A 16,944-nucleotide genomic window follows, 5' to 3' on the forward strand; every position below is an offset into this window, starting at 1 on the left:
GGATGGCGGGGATCTTGCCGTGTCCCACCTGCTAGGCCACGGGGTGGCCATGCACCCTACTAGGGGAGGACCTGTGTTCACCCTCCACGGGGTGGAGGGGGTCCTGACCCCACTAGGAAGACGGACGCTCTGACGTGTTGTCTGGGGAGGACACGGCACGGAACGGGATGAGACCCCGCCCGTCAGCCCCCAGCCCTGCTGGCTCCTCCACGGAGAAGGGGCCCTCTGTGGCCACAAGCCTGTTCCTTTCTCAGACTCTGCCTGCTGCATGCATTTCTTTCCAGCTGGATAGGTTTTAGAGTAACTCTGTGATGTTTTTCTTTTTCTTTTTCTTTTTTTAACCTAAGAAAAAAATAATCTTTGTTGTAGAAACTAGAGAAAATACAGATTAAAATAAAGAAAGAAAAACTGGTTACAGTCCCCACCGGGCACCAAATCTGTTTTCAGGCCTTTTTTTTTTTCTCTCTCTTTGTTTTTGTCTGGTTTTGGCTTCCTAGGTGGCTCAGTGGTATTAAAAAAGAAAAGAAAATCTTCCTGCCAACGCAGGAGACCTGGGTTCGATCCCTGAGTCAGGAAGAACCCCAGAAAAAGGGAATAGCAACCCACTCCAGTATTCCTGCCTGGAGAACTCCATGGACAGAGGAACCTAGTGGACTACAGTCCATGGGGTCACAGAGTTGGACGTGACTAACACTTTCGGGCTTCCCGGGTGGATCAGACGGTAAAGAACATGCCCTCCCTGTCAGCACCACCTCTTCTCTGAATTCAGAGATAGTGGATTACAACATTATATGAGTTTCAGGTGTAGAGCGTACTGACTCACAATTTTTAAAGGCTGTACACCATTTGTAGTCCCTGTAAACTATTGACTGTATTCCCCATGCTTTATAGTTACAGTATATCCACATAGCTTATCTATTTTATGCATAGAAGTTTGTATCTTTTAATCCTCAGTGGTAAAGAACCAGCCTGCCAGTGCAGGAGACTTGGGTTCAATCCCTGTGTCAGGAAGACTCCCTGGAGAAGGAAATGGCAACCCACTCCAGGATTCTTGCCTGGAGGATCTGATGGACAGAGGAGCCTGGCGGGCTACAGGTCACAAAGGGTCGGACACGACTGAGCAACTCAGCATCTCCCCTGCACTGCCTCTCCCCACTTCCCTCTCCCCATTGATAACCACGGGTCTGTTCTCCACTTCTGTGAGCCTGTTTCTCTTTTTTTTGTTGTTATGTCCACGCGTTTGTTTTCTATTTCAGATCCCACGTATGAGCGATATCATGCCGTACTTTCCCTTCGTATTTCAGTAAATCCATGCTGTTCTCTGTCGCCCTCTGCTGGCGGTTCTGTTCATTGTGACCAGCGTTTCTCCCGAGCCACGTGCCCCACCAGAAAGGCCGCAGGCTCGCAGGCCCCGAGCCCTTGAAATGGGGCTGGCCTGAACCGACGCGTGCTGTAGCGTGACACACACCGGGTTTCAGAGGCTGCGGGAGGAAAAGGAGATGAGGCAGCTCGTTGGCAGTGTTGGTTTTGTTTTGTTTGTTCTTAAGCACCTCACCTGACTTTGGGGCTTTTACTTCCCAACCAGGGATGGAAGCCAGGGCCCTTGGCATGAGGCGGCAGGACCCTAACCACCGGAGCCCAGGGAGTTCCCAGCTGTGATACTGAGGACGTGTGAGGCGACCCTTGAGCAGCACAGGCTGGGGCGCTGAGCCTCTGAAGATTTGAGTGTAACTTACAGTCAGCCCTCGTGCCCAGGCTTCCTCCCTGTCTGGGGCTCTGTATACTCAGGGCAGGTCTACTCTCCCATTTCCTCGTGAAAAATAATCGGCGTACAAGTTGGCTGCATTGGGTTAAATGACAGCTGGTCTTAAAATCAATTTCACTGGCTCTTTTTCTATTTTTTTAATGAGGATACTAGGAAATGTTGTTAGCTATGTGGCTCGAGTTGTATTTCTTTATATGCCGTTGGTCTGGACTATTACAAATGTATGTGTGTGGACCAGGCTTGGGGGCCAGGTCCCTCTTTCCTGTGGGGGCTGTCCAGTGTGTGGGGGATACTGACGGGGGTCTTCGGATATCAGCAGCATCAGCCCTCAGTTGTGACAGCAAAAATGCCTCCAGATGTTGACCAACTGTCCCCTGAGATCACCCTCACTTAAGAACCACTGTTTCATATGTGTGCTTTCAGTCTACGTATTTTTAATTTATAAAATACATTATGTATTTTATATATAAATCTATTTATTGATTTTATGTACATATATACAGATGTGAGAGTTGGACTATAAAGAAAGCTGAGCGCCGAAGAATTGATGCTTTTGAACTGTGGTGTTGAAGAAGACTCTTGAGAGTCCCTTGGACTGCAAGGAGGTCCAACCAGTCCATTCTGAAGGAATCAGCCCTGGGATTTCTTTGGAAGGAATGATGCTAAAGCTGAAACTCCAGTACTTCAGCCACCTGATGTGAAGAACTGACTCACTGGAAAAGACCATGATGCTGGGAAAGATTGAGGGCAGGAGGAGAAGGGGACAACAGAGGATGAGATGGTTGGATGGCATCACTGACTCAATGGACATGGGTTTGGGTGGACTCCAGGAGTTGGTGCTGGACAGGGAGGCCTGGCGTGCTGCGGTCCGTGGGGTTGCAGAGTCGGACACGACTGAGCGACTGAACACGCAATGGGTAAAATACAGCTGGCCCTTGAACAATACAGGTTTGAACTTCACAGATCCATTTATCTGCAAATTTTTCTCACTAGGACTTCCCGCAGTGCTACACGATGAGACCTACAGATACTAAGAAACCAAGCATACAGGGGACTGACACCAAGTTATATGCAGATTTTTGACTGCACGGAGTCAGCACCTCTAACACCCCCACACTGTTTAGGGGCCAACTGTGTATTGATTATTAATTATTTACTATATGTACTTCAAGGTATACATATATTTACAAAGTGAAAAAATATATACAAAAGACAACTACACATAACCCTTTCTGAGTCCCTGTCATGTGCAAGCTCCATGTTCAGGGCTTAGGGGGTTTTCCCTCCCAGTGCTCGCAGTGACCCCGCGGATGGGCGTTACTATCGTCCTTTCATGCAGACGAAGAACGGGAGGCACAGGGAGGTTAAGCCACTGGCCCCGGGTGCACAGCTCGCTGACCTGGATTCAAATCCAGACGTACCACTGAGGAGCGCCTGCCCCACAGCCACGGGCGGACCTGTGAGCCCCGGGATCTCCGTATGTCGTAGAGCAATGTAACTATAGTTATGGCAGTGTAGTGTAAACACGACGTTTGCTAAGAGGGTAAATCGCTGAGTATTCAGCACATACCTGAAGAGGAAGGAGAGGAGGAAGAGGAGGTGGAGGGAGGGGAGAAAGGAAGGAAGGAAGGAGAAAGAAAGAAGGAAAAACTGGCCACTTGGAGAGGATGGATATATTAACGTGATTGTGATGGTTATTTCACAGTGTATACTTGCATCAAATCGCCATTCTGCCCAACTTACATGTATACACTTTTAACGTGTCGGTTATACGTCAATAAAGCTGAGACAATAAAGCCCAGGCCCTCCATCCGTGGCGGGGGTGGGGGGGGGTCGGGGGTCGGGGGTGGGGTCCGTGTGCCGAGTGCCCTTCCTGGAACAGGCGCCCTCCCGGGGGACGGGGTGTGGAGGAGTGGGGTCAGGGTCACAACATCTACCTCCTGTAGAGGCCGGAAGAATCCAGATACTCCATCCCTTCCAGTCTGCTCCTGCAAGACTGCGGTAGAAGGGAAAACACTCATTTGCTCACCCATTCGTTCACCCGAGTCAGACTGTCTGTCCTCTGGACCTACTATGTGCCGGACACGGCCCAACGCTCTCAGGGCCCCCAGGTAACTAGGGCAGCACAACTCTAAGAGACCCCTGACCCCAGCAGAAGACAGGACCCCGCTGCAGACACACGCAGCTCATTTGGAGGAAGTCAAACGGGCGGGAACCTGCCTGATGGCTCAGACGGTCAAGAATCTGCCTGCCGATGCGGGAGACCCGGGTTCCCCCCCGGGTGGGGAAGGTCCCAAGGAGGAGGGCCTGGCCACGCACTCCAGTATTCTTGCCTGAAGAATCCCATGGATAGAGAAGCCTGGCGGGCCACATACAATCCATGGGATACCAAAGAGTCGGACACTACTCAGCACACACTACAGGAAAATGATGGGGGTGGGATTCTGGAAGATTCCAGAATCTTTACTTTTATCTAAAAATCTCTACCTTTCTCCAGGGCAGAGAACCCCATGAAGTCTCTTCTATATTGTGGAAGGGAGGTTCAGAATGGGGATGGGCGAGAGGCCAGAGCCCCCCTTCTCAGCATCGCCCCCCAAGAACTCTCCCCCTCCCCAGAGTCCAGGCAAGGGTTCGAACACGCACGCACAGTCTAAGTCCTGCGCCTGGAAAATTCCAGGCTCCGGGGTCCTCCCCCACCACCCCGCCCCTCGCCCGCTCCTGCCGCAGCCCCCACCACCTCCCCTGCCGGCTGCGGTTTCCATAGCAACGGATGTCGCCCGCCGACAGCTCTCCAGGCTGATAAACGACCGCGCGGCTTGATGAGGGGGAGAGGGGGGAGGCCGGAGCAAGGGCTCCCCATTAGTAGGCCACTCACGACTTTGATCCAACTAAAGTGCATCTTTAGACTGGGGTCTGTGCGGGGGCGGGCGGGGCGAAATCCAGGCGGTTCTCTGCAGACATCCCAAGTGGCCCAAAAGAGCCGCAGATACCATCTACCCCACCTATTCGCCCGCGTGTTCCTTCATTCCTTAAACCACTTATTTATTCCAAACATATTGACTGGATTAAATAGATGATGAACACAGATAATTCAATTGCTACATTAATTCTGTGCCTATTTTAAGCTCCAGGCTTCTGTCTGGAGAGACCCAGGAGGACGAAGAAAAAGCCGCAGAGCCTCCTTCGAGGAGGCTCTGGGACTGCGGCTCAGCTGCCAGGGCGCGGACGAGGAGACTGTATTGTTACGGTGGCAAGCGCGCAGTTCTGGGAAGACAGACCAAGCAGTGCCATTTTCAATTCGTGGTTTTCCTTTTTAACAGTAGTACATTTTATTATTTTTTTGTATACCTATGGCTGATTCACATTGAGGTTTGGCAGAAAAAAACAAAATTCTGTAAACCAATTATCCTTCAACAAAAAGATTAATTAAAAAAATCTTCATTGAAGCATGGCTGGTTTACGATGTTGTGTTAGTTTCTGGGGTCCAGCACAGTGATTCAGACATAGATATAAAGATATATATATATATATATATATATATATATATATATATATATAGAATAAAGAATTTATTCTTTCTATTTATTCTATATATAAAGAATTTTTCAGATTCTTTTACATTCCAGGTTATTACAAGATATTGAATATAGTTCCCTGTGCTATACACTAGATCTGTATTGGTTATTATTTTATATATAAAAGTGTATATCTGATAATTCCAAACTCCTAATTTATTCCTCCTCCCTGCACCCCCACATACCCCCTTGGTCACCATAAATTTATTTTCTATGTCTGTGAATCTGTTTCTGTTTTATAAGTAAGTTTGTTTTATCATGTTTTTAGATTCCACATATAAAGCAATATCATGAGCTTTCCTGGTGGCTCAGTGGTAAAGAATCCGCCTGCCAATGCAGGAGACATAGGGGACACAGGTTTGATTCCTGGGTCGGGAATATCCCCCAGTGAAAGGAACGGCAACTCACTCCAGTATTCTAGCCTGGAAAATCTGATGGACAGAGGAGCCTGGCGGGCTACAGTCCATCAAGTCCAAAAAGAGCTGAACATGACTGAGCGACTAAACAACAACATAAATGGTATCCTATGATGTTTGTCTTTCTCTGACTTACTTAACGCAGTATGATAATTTCTAGGTCCATCCATGTGGCTGCAAACGGCATTATCTTATTCTTTTTTATGGCTGAGTAATATTCCACTGTGTATATATACCACATCTTCTTTATCCATTCACCTGTCGATGGAAACTTAGGTTGCTTCAGTGATAGTACATTTTAAATCATGGTTTCGTCTCAACTCTGTGGACATAATAATCTTATGGGAAATATTGTCTAGTGAAAATTCAACGTTCCTGCCAGTCCCAAGTCACCCTGTACCCCCTGAGGAATGTGGAACATCATCCTTGATGAGTCATTATAAGCACGTCACATTGGCAGCTCCCTCCTTTTAAAAACAGAATAGTCATTTTCGCATACACTTTTCCGCAGCTTGCTGTTTCCTAATGTGAAGACAGCATAGTTTGGTGGTTAAAAGGCTGCATTAAATGCACCGTCTAAATTTGACTTCCAGCTTGTCCACCTGTTACCCTGGGACTCTGGGCTTCCTGTCTTGGTGCCGCCATTCCCCCACCTCTAAAATATCGCTGACTCAGTGAACATGAGTCTGAGCAAACTCCAGGAGATAGTGAAGGACGGGGGAGCCTGGCGTGCTGCAGTCCATGGGGTCGCAAAGAGTCAGACACGACTGAGCTACTGAACACCAGCAAATTGGGGGTTGGGCTGAGAGTTGAAAGAAGAGCAGCGGGGAGGCGGGTGCCTGTGGGGTATGTATACACAGTAAGTGAAATAAAATAAATCCTGGCGATCAGTCTATACCGGGACTTCAGCAGATGACCCGTTCCTCATGCAGATTCAGAACACCCCGCTGTATGGTTGTCACTCAATATCTCACCTTGCGCATTGAGGTTGTGCCACTCCTCTGGTAACTAACAAGGCTGCAGTCAGCTCCGGTACGCCCCTGCACGTGTGTATCAATACAAGTGCGTCTGTGCAGTTTATTCTTGGAAGTGAAACTGCCGGGTCCAAGAAAAAAAAAGCCTTCTAATTTTGCATCTTTAATGCAAATCGCCCACCATAAAAATCATGCCTGGGGGATTCCCTGGTGGCCCAGTGGTTAAGACTCTTCACTTTCAGTGCTTCCAATGCAAGGAGCACAGGTTCAAACCCTAGTCAGGAAACCAGGATCCCACGTGCCGTTCAGTGCAGCCAAAGAAAAAAACTTTTTTTAATTGTTAACTATTTAAGTGTTCAAAGAAAAAGACCACCAGTGCATAACTATCTCCCAAACCATCTCCCAAACCATCCCTTCCCTCCCACCCTCACCACCCCCCAAACAACCATGGTCGTTATCCAAGTCTGTGGGTGTTTCTGTTTTGTAAATAAGTCCATTTGTATCATTTGTTTAGAGTCCACATATAAGCAGTATCACAGGATATTTTCTTCTCTCTATCCTTCAAAAATGAAAGAGAGGGACTCCCTTGGTGTCCCAGTGGTTAAGAATTCACCTTGCGATGCAGAGGACACAGGTTCGATCCCTGGTCAGGGAACTAAGATCCCCCATGCTGCAGAGCAACTAAGCCTGCACACCACAACTGGAGAACCCTTGAGCCACAGCAAAGCCCTGATGCAGTCAAATAAATAAAAAAGTAATTTTTTAAAATTAAGAAAAAACAAAAAACTTTCTCAGACAAAAATGGAAGGAATTCATTCCCCAACCTGCCTTGCAAAAAAAAAAAAATATATATATATATATATATATATATATATATATATTTGCTTCTCTCTGACTGTACTTCACTTAGTATGATCATCTCCAGGGCCGTCCAGTTGCTGCAAATGGCATCATTTCAGATACTCATTTTAAAATAAAGGAGAGGGAGAGGATATATTAGTGTCCTTATGCAAATGAAAAATACTCTGAACTGTACATTGTGCACAAGCCCCAGCCCGCCTTCCTCCTTTCCTGTGTCACCCTTGTGAGACTCTGAGCTGGGACCTTTGGGTTTCAGGGGTGTCTGGGACCTTGGGAGCAGGCTCCTCTCCCTGGGAAGAGATGCCCCTGAGGCTTCTCTCCCCCTTCACCTCTCCTGCTCTCAGTCCCAGGGTCAGACAGCGAGGTCTGCTCCTGTCTGAATATCAAGGCCCCCCAAGCCCACCTCCCTTAACGGTTTATCCCCCTACAAACGCGTCCTCTGTCTCGCTCTCCATTTCCTAAGTCGTTCTGCCTTTCAGACGCCTCTCCTTCCACCAAACAATGCATCGATGCCTCCACACATCTACATGCCTGATAGGTGAGGCACCTACTGTGTGCAGGCACTGGGGTGGGCCAGGGGTGCAGGAGGAGACCGAGACAGACAGTCTCCACCTCATGGAAGGGAACTCACTCTGTAGTGGGCAGTTGGGGGAGATAATAAAACAGGAAAAGGGTTAGGGCAAAAAAAAAAAAAGACCTTGATGCTGGGAAAGATTTAGGGGCTGGGGGGAGATAATAAATAGGACAAGGGTTCAGTTCAGTTCAGTCACTCAGTCATGTCCAACTCTTGCAATCCCATGGACTGCAGCACGCCAGGAAAAGGGTTAATTAGGGCAAATTAAAAAAAGGATTAGGGAAGGAAAAAAAGGCTCTGATGCTGGGAAAGATTGAAGGTGGGAGAAGGGGGTGACAGAGGATGAGATGGTTGGATGGCATCATGGCTCAATGGACATGAGTTTGAGCAAGCTCTGGGAGTTGGTGATGGACAGGGAGGCCTGGCGTGCTGCAGTCCATGGGGTCGCAAAGAGTCGGACACGACTGAGTGACTGAACTGACTAGCGGAAATACGAAGATGGGGGTCAAAGGGTTGGAAGTTTCAATTATGCAGGAGAGTAAGTTCTGCAGATTTAATGTACAACCCGGGGACTGTGGTTAATACGACTATGCCTGTGTTAGTCACTCAGCCATGTCCAACTCTTCGTGACCCCATGGACTGTGGCCCGCCAGGCTCCTCTGTCCATGGGGTTCTCCCAAGAAGAATACTGGCATGGATAACCATTCCCTTCTGCAGACAGTCCCTTCTCCATCTGCGATCTTCCCAGCCCAGGAATTGAACCCAGGTCTCCCGCATCGCAGGCAGATTCTTTACCATCTGAGTCATTATAACAGTATACAAATTGTGTACCTGACCTGTGCTAAGAGAGTTGATCCTAAATGCACTCACTGTAGACACACACAGAGTTGTAACTGTGGGGTAAGGGGTGTGTCCATAACTTGATTGTGGTCATTTCCCAACATATACATATATCAAAGCATCTCATAATTATACCTCAATAAAACTAGGGGAAAGAAAAGAAATGAAGAAGGTAATCTCAGGTGAAGGTAACCTCAGATGATATGTATAAAATAAAGTAGGATTCTGAGTAGGGGAGGGGAGGGAGCAGGGGGCTGAGTTCTTCTTTCACTAAGGGTCTAAGGGCAGCCCAGGACTCTGGGTGTTTAATTATTTCTCTCTCCCTCGCTTCCGCATTCTGACGCAGGTGAATCCTGGAACATAGTTTTTTTGTGTTTTTCCTTAAAATCCTGGCTACACTACAACAGGCATGGCGCCGAGTGATTTACAAACAGCGTCTACTATAATCTGCACCACGCTCCAAGGATCCAGAAAAATATCCATATCTCCCCACTTTTAGATGAGAACAGTGCCTCAGAAAGGTGACGTCACTTTCCCATGATCCCGTATTTTTGTTCAAACTCTCCCCCCCTCCCCCCTCCCCTCTCCCCTGGCCACCTATTTATTGGGAATCGGTTCGTATGGCAGGCTGGAACTGTAACCCCCACGCAGTCTGGAAAGTTCCACCCGATAAGTGGCTCTCAGCCTCGTCCCCATCCCTCGGCTGCAGTTTCCATGGCAACAGAGCCTGCCTGCCTCCCTGAGACCCCGCCAATGCTCTTAAGGACCAGGGACGAGTAATGGATACCAGAGCTGTGGAGCAGAAGGGCGAGGTCTGGGGGAAGGGCACACGGGCTTCCTGAATCCCTGCCTGGGATTGGGAATTCTGTCTTTTGATAAGGTCACAATTTTAAACGGGCACCTCTTAAATGGCGTCTTTGCAAGACCCGAGTGGAAGTCACAGGTGTCTGTTGCAGCCTCTGGCACCAATGACGTAAACAACCTTTGTTCTCGCCAATAACCAGTTATTTGACTGATTCATTTGTTCAACAAAGGTTTATAGAGTCACTGCTGTTTGCCAGACTCTGTTCTAGGTGGTAGTCACCTAAAACAGAGTTTTCGTTTTCAGGCGAGTTGGCTTCCTATTTGAAGATGCAGTAAATACAAATATATATACGAAAATACAAGCACACTTTTATTTATATATAAATAATATATGTAATATACAAATAATACATAACAGCAATATGTGTATTTTATGATTATTACATATATTATCATAAATAATATTTGTTTATTTGGTATACATAATATTTATATATAAATAATGTATGCACATATAAACAATATAGGGATTCCCACGTGGTGCAGTGGTAAAGAATCCGCCTGCCATTGCAAGAGACACAAGAGATGTGGGTTCAATCCCTGAGTTGGGAAATCTCCTGGAATAGGAAATGGCAACCCGCTCCAGTATTATTGCCTGGAAAATTCCATGAACAGAAGAGCCTGGTGGGTTACAGCCCATGCGGTCGCAGAGTCGGACACAACTGAGCATGAGCATACATGCATATGCTAATATATGTAAAACATGTATATAAGTAATATGTAAGTATATACACATATATGACACACATATGTTCATATATATTGTCAACAAGTATAGTCAGAACCTGAAAGCAGAGAGTCATTTTATTGGGTGGGAGTGCTTAGGACTCCAAGCCTGGGAGACAGAACCTCAGTAGCTCTGAGAAAACTGCTCCAAGGAATCAGGAGGGGAAGTCAGGATATATGCAAGTTTGCAACAAAGGGAGCAGGCAGCTGAACATTGAAGATCAGGTATCAAGTTAAGGAACTGAGCATTCGATGGACGGGAAGATGCAAGGCTCTGGGCTCACTGCGTTAGCGCCTTTCTCACACACCTCAGCTGTCCGGGGCCAGCCCTGTGTCCTGTTCACCTGGCTTCTGGCATTTCCCCAGCTCCTCAGCGATCACCGTGGGGGTGGCAGGATCCGCTGGGTCACAGTTTGGGGAGCGCTCATCCACATGTGGAGGCCAGAAGTCACTGCGGCTGTAACAGTTCTTGCTTATTAATATGGCAGAGGCAGTTTCGTTTCACAATATGTTAAAATCTATGATAGCATTACGTTCTCTGGAGAATAAAATATTGGGGTAAGGCACAGAGCAACAGGTCAGGGGTGACTTTGGTGGGGGGAGTGATTGGGGAATTTACAAGGGAGGCTAGGCCAGTTATCTCTGTCGATGTGTGGACATGCATTTTCCTCTAAACCCCAAGTCCAGGCTATTCTCCTGGGACAATTTTGGACACCCGCCCACCACAGCCCTCCTAATATTAAAAATTCCTAGTTTCTCCAGCACCCAAAGTTAACACATCAGATGAGGTCCAGCTTTAGCTGAAAAGATTAATGACAGAATTTTCCTCTGTGGCTTTCTGACATTCAAGGATCTTCCCTCTTCTGAAATTTCTCCTTGAGATTTCAAGTCATTAAAAATATACCTCCTAAGGGCCAGATGTGTGTATTTAATACAGGATCAACAAGACAGACAAGATCTTTCACTGAATGTGCACCGTCAGGCAAGGATGCAGAAAGCAAATGAGTAAGAAATAAATCACGTTATTTCAGACAATAAAACTGCACAGTGGAAACACAAAAGAAGCCACAAGTGTCCAATTTTTCAATAGTCACCATTTAAAAAAAAGATAAAGAGACATAGGCGGAAGTAATCTTAACAGTAGGTTTTATTAAACCCAATACAAAATATTGCCACTTGAACCAATAACACCGATGTAAAAAATAAAAAAGACCGATGAAATGTTTTAATTTTTTTGTTTCTAGGATTTTTAAAATCCAATGTGTAGTTCACAATTACGGCCTGTCTCGGGGCGGGGACTAGACACATTCCAGGCACTGAATTAGCCACAGTGGCTTGCAGCTGCCATTGTACAGACTGTTAGAAAACAATCTGTAAAAACTGTTGGTAAGGAAATTATCAGGGTGAGAGGAAATGAAAGACAGGTGGGAAGGTGGGTGAGTGCTTGGACAAGGTGTTTTGCTTCAGAAAGTCTAGAGAGTAGCCCTGGGTTTGCCTTTCACCTGCACAGGTGATCCTCAAGGTACATCTGACTAGTAAGGCCTGGGAAAACCAGACTGATTGAATCCTCCAGCAGCCTGGACTGATGATTATTCCCTTTTGAGCGAAGTAACCTGAGGTTTTAGAGAGACCAAGCCAAGCACGAAAGACCCTGTGTTTTCCCAAATAACAGATACCAATATTTTTCTGTATCTCATGTCTTTTCTCTCTTTGTGGTTCAGTCGTGTCCAACTCTTTTCGACCCCATGGGCTGTAGCCCTCCAGGCTCCTGTGTGCATGGGATTTTTCAGGCAAGAAGAATACTGGAGTGGGTTGCCATTTCCTCCTCCAGGGGATCTTTCCCACCCAGGGATCCAACCCCTGTCTCCTGCGGCTCCTGCATTGGCAGGCGGATTCTTTACCGCTAGCCACACTGATGTTTATCTGTGTCTCATACAAATTCTCAAATAATCGATACAGATATTTATTGACTCATTCGCAGATAATCAATAGAGATATTTATTGACAGGCCGCCCTCTGTCTAGACTCGTCTCAGCATCCACACGTCACGTGATGTGAGGGAATGGAAAATTCCAGTCTCCCGGCCTCCCGCGGCTCCTCCTCACCCCAGCGCATCTCCCACTCCAGCGGTGGTCCCCATGGCAACCGTCTCCGCCGCTCCTGTCGGTCGAGTACCCTTGAGGGGCCGGAGGAGTAGTCTAGTCGGCCTCTGAAGAGCCTGGACTCGGGGATGGTGTGATGGGGGTGCGGGGAGGGCTCGGTCCCGGGATCCCTCCCCTGCCCACGTTACTTTCAGCGCTCCTTAGCAGTGTCTCCTCGAGTGGGGTTTGTGCAGAAGGGCAGGGATGAAATGGGCCGTGCAAGCTGCTGCTGACTTAAAGAAATAACAGCTTCCTCCATTAAGCAGCTGCTGGAGGTGCCGGCGACAGACGTCTTATCTCTGCCGACCATTCAGCCGTGTCCCATTCTTCCTCGGACACACGGTGATTGAGTGCCCGGGACATTGTGCACACTTGAATGTAATAATTGTGAGACAAGGCCTGACTATGCCGAACGCAGACTAGGCTTCAAAAGCTTCAAGTGTCTCTCTCCCCCTGACAAACCTCAGCACGAGGGTTCCACTCGGCCTTCTTTCAGGAGATGCTCTGCACCTGCTCTCTGGTACCCATTAGCACCCAAGTACCCCCACGAAGCTGCAAGGGTTTGAAAGACGCCAAAGACTCCACCGCGACTCATGAGCCAAACCACACGGCTTCTAGGGTCCGCGGGGGAGGGCGGGGTGGCGGGGGAGGTGGGCTTTGTGCGGGCATTCAGAAATGGACTTTTGTGGATTTTGAGAGGCGGCCGTGGTTCATCAGAGTTCAGGATCTGGGGACAGGTGCCTCCCCGTGGGACTCTGGAGGGCTGGGGAAACTCAGAAACCCAGTGCTTCAGGAGGGGAAGCAGATGGTGTGAGGGACAAAGGGCTGAACATCTGCTCGAGCAAATGTTTGCTTTTTTTTTTTTTTTTTCTGTGAAACTGTATAAACTGTCAGTGTTTTCCTCTAATGATTATGGGCCTTTTCACAGAATGGGTTTTTAAAAAAAAAGCACGGTCACGGTGGCTCTAAAGTTTGATCCTAAGAAGATGATGGCAGTTTAGAGAGAAGAGTTTGTGTAGAGGTTTTGTTGTTGTTCAGTCGCTCAGTCGTGTCCGACTCTTTGCGACCCCATAGACTTCAGCCCACCAGGCTTCCCTGTCCCTCACCAACTCCTGGAGCTTCCTCAAAACTCACGTCCATTGAGTCGGTGATGCCATCCAACCATCTCATCCTCTGTCACCCCCTTCTCCTGCCCTCAATCTTTCCCAGCATCAGGGTGTTTTCCAGTGAGTCAGTTCTTCAAATTAGGTGGTCACAGTATTGGAGCTTCAGCTTCAGCATCAGTCCTTCCAGTGAATATTCAGAGTTGATGTCCTTTAGGATTGACTGGCTTGATCTCCTTGCAGTCCAGGGGACTCTCAAGAGTCTCCAGCAACACAGTTCAACAGCATCAATTATGCTGCGCTCAGCCTTCCTTATGGTCCAATTCTCACACCTGTACGTGACTACTCAGAAAACCACAGCTTTGACTCTACGGACCTTTGTCGGCAAAGTGACGTCCCTGCTTTTCAACATGCTGTCTAGGTTTTTCACGCACAGGCTTTTTCCAAGGAGCAAGCGTCTTTTAATTTCATGGCTCTAGTCACCGTCCGCAATGATTTTGCAGCCAAGTAGAGGTTTTGGTGGGGAATACACTTGAGATGTTTATTCTCAGCCAGAATTTATGTCAGAATCCTAAACAGAACAGACAACAAAGAATTCAGAGATGAGGACAAACACCCACGCAGGTAACCTGAAGTACCCAGAGTGTGGGCGAGTCTAATCAGCCAGGGAAATCGAATTGTATGAATTATTCCTGCTTCACCCCTCGGCTTGGTCACAGAAAACTTATGTTTTTACAAACTCTAGCTCTTATTGTACCATAACCCGAAGCAAGCTCAATATTCTTCAAGAGAGGGGCTGGCTACATAAATTCTGAGGACTGCATTTGATGGAATTCAATGATGCTGGGCAAAACCATAAAGACGTCCTTCAGGAATTGAAAAAGCAAAATACACAGTGAAATGAAAGCTAGGTGTGTAATGGGATGAAGGGCTGCTACAATTTGTGTAAAAAGGGGAGAAAGGAGCATATATATAAATATATATAGTTTAATACAATATATTGACTTGGCTAAAAAGTTCCTTCAGATTTTTCCATACAATCTTAGGGAAAAACTCAAACTTTTTGGCCAACTCAATATTACATTAGATAGTAATTATAAAATAGACAATATGTAAAGAATATAAATAACATCTACACACATGGGCTCCCTCTCTCCATCACTGGGTGACTGGTGGATGAGCTGATGTCTTAGGTCAATGCCGCAGATTGAACATTGGTGTCTCCCCAGAATTCATATATCAAGCCCTAATCCCCCTGGAGAAGGAAATGGCAACCCACCCCAGTCTTCCTGCCTGGAGACCACGTGGACAAAGGAGCCTGGTGGACTACAGACTGTGGGGTCACAAAAGAGTCAGACACGACTTAGTGACCAAACAACTACAAGTGAAAAATGGCAGAAAGTAGTGGAACAAAATGGTGAAATGCTGTTCAGTAAGGTTCTTGGTGAAAATGAAAAAAAGAAAAAGAGACCTAATCCTTGGTGGGCCGGTATTAGGAGTCGGGCCTCCTGGAAATGCGTAGGTCTTGGGAGTAGAGACTTCGTGATGGGTTTAGGGTTCTCATAAAAGAGGCCCCAGGAGCTCGCCCACCCCTCCCCACAGGCTTTATAGCAGGAGGCCGGACATCAGGGAACCAGGAAGTGGCCTCACCGCCCACCAGCTCTGCGCGTTCCTTTTTCCATGTTTATTGACTCAGTCTTGATTTATGAATTCTGTCTTTAGTTTGTGGGATATCATTTGTTACCATCAGAGTTTATTGTTTTCCTGGAACTGTTCCAGCTTTGGTAGTGAAACTCCCTTCAAGTTTGCATCTGTGTCCTTTTGACATTTTTTTTTTTTTCCAGTCCTCCTGTAACTTTTAGGCACGAGATATTCTGGGCTTATCTTCTGTTTTTCTTGCCCAGCTCCAGAGTCAGCCATTTCTCCAGGCGGCACTGGGTCCCTTGAGTGGAGAATGGCATTTGGAAACCAGAATCTGAGTGATTGGTTTACTCTTTTATAAGTCATGTTTAGGTAAAGAGGGTTTTTTAAAATTATATTTTATTGAAGTATAGTTCATTTTCAATGTGGTATTAATTTCTGCTATATAGCAAAGCGTATATATGTGTGTGTGAAGTCGCTCAGCTGTGTCCAACTCTTTGCGACCCTGTGGACTGTAGCCTGCCAGGCTCCTCTGTCCATGGGATTCTCCAGGCAAGAATACTGGAATGGGTTGCCATTTCCTTCTCCAGGGGATCTTCCCGACCCAGGGATCAAACCCGGGTCTCCTGTATTGCAGGCAGACGCTTTATCCTCTGAGCCACCAGGGAAGCTGTATATATATATATATATATGAGACATATAGGGACTTTCCTAGTGGCTCAGAGGTAAAGAATCTGCCTGCAATGCAGGAGACCCAGGTTTGATTCCTGGGTCAGGAAAATTCCATGGAGAAGGGAATGGCTACCCACTCCAGTATTCTTGCCTGGGAAATGCCACGGACAGAGGAGCCCATGGACAGACTGAGTGACTAACGTGTGTGTGTGTGTGTGTGTGTGTGTGTGTGTTTTATATTCATTTGTTTTATGCTCAGTCATGTCAACTCTTTGCAACCCCATGGACTGCGGCCCACCAGGCTCTTCCATCTATGGAATTCTCCAGGCAAGAATACCAGAGTGGGTAGCCATTCCTATATATATATTCTTTTTCGTGTTCTTTACCATTGTGGTTTATCCCAGGATATTGACTAGCGTTCCCTATGCTCTAGGCCCTTCTTGCTTATCCATCCTGTACGTACTAATTTATACCTGCTAATCTCAGCCCCTGCTCCACCCTCCCCCAGCTGTGGATGTGACTGGTGATAGAAGCAAGGTCCGATGCTGTAAAGAGCAATATTGCATAGGAACCTGGAATGTCAGGTCCATGAATCAAGGCAAATTGGAAGTGGTCAAACAAGAGATGGCAAGAGTGAATGTCGACATTCTAGGAATCAGTGAACTGAAATGGACTGGAATGAGTGAATTTAACTCAGATGACCATTATATCTACTACTGCAGGCAGGAATCCCTCAGAAGAAATGGAGTGGCCATCATGGTCGACAAGAGTCCAAAATGCAGTACTTGGATG

The 16,944-nt window shown here is 47.1% G+C and overlaps 1 long non-coding RNA gene across 1 annotated transcript; it reads right to left on the minus strand.

The window, feature by feature from the left end:
- Positions 1 to 1,347: 1,347 nt before the first annotated feature.
- Positions 1,348 to 4,770, minus strand: LOC129632327 (uncharacterized). The gene is made up of 3 exons (XR_008704466.1): positions 4,641 to 4,770; positions 3,703 to 3,761; positions 1,348 to 1,481 (listed from the first exon to the last, which is right to left on the minus strand). It is a non-coding gene; the product is annotated as an uncharacterized LOC129632327 (long non-coding RNA).
- Positions 4,771 to 16,944: the final 12,174 nt, after the last annotated feature.

This window comes from Bubalus kerabau, chromosome 17 (assembly GCF_029407905.1).
Source record: "Bubalus kerabau isolate K-KA32 ecotype Philippines breed swamp buffalo chromosome 17, PCC_UOA_SB_1v2, whole genome shotgun sequence".
Lineage (NCBI taxonomy): Eukaryota > Metazoa > Chordata > Mammalia > Artiodactyla > Bovidae > Bubalus > Bubalus kerabau.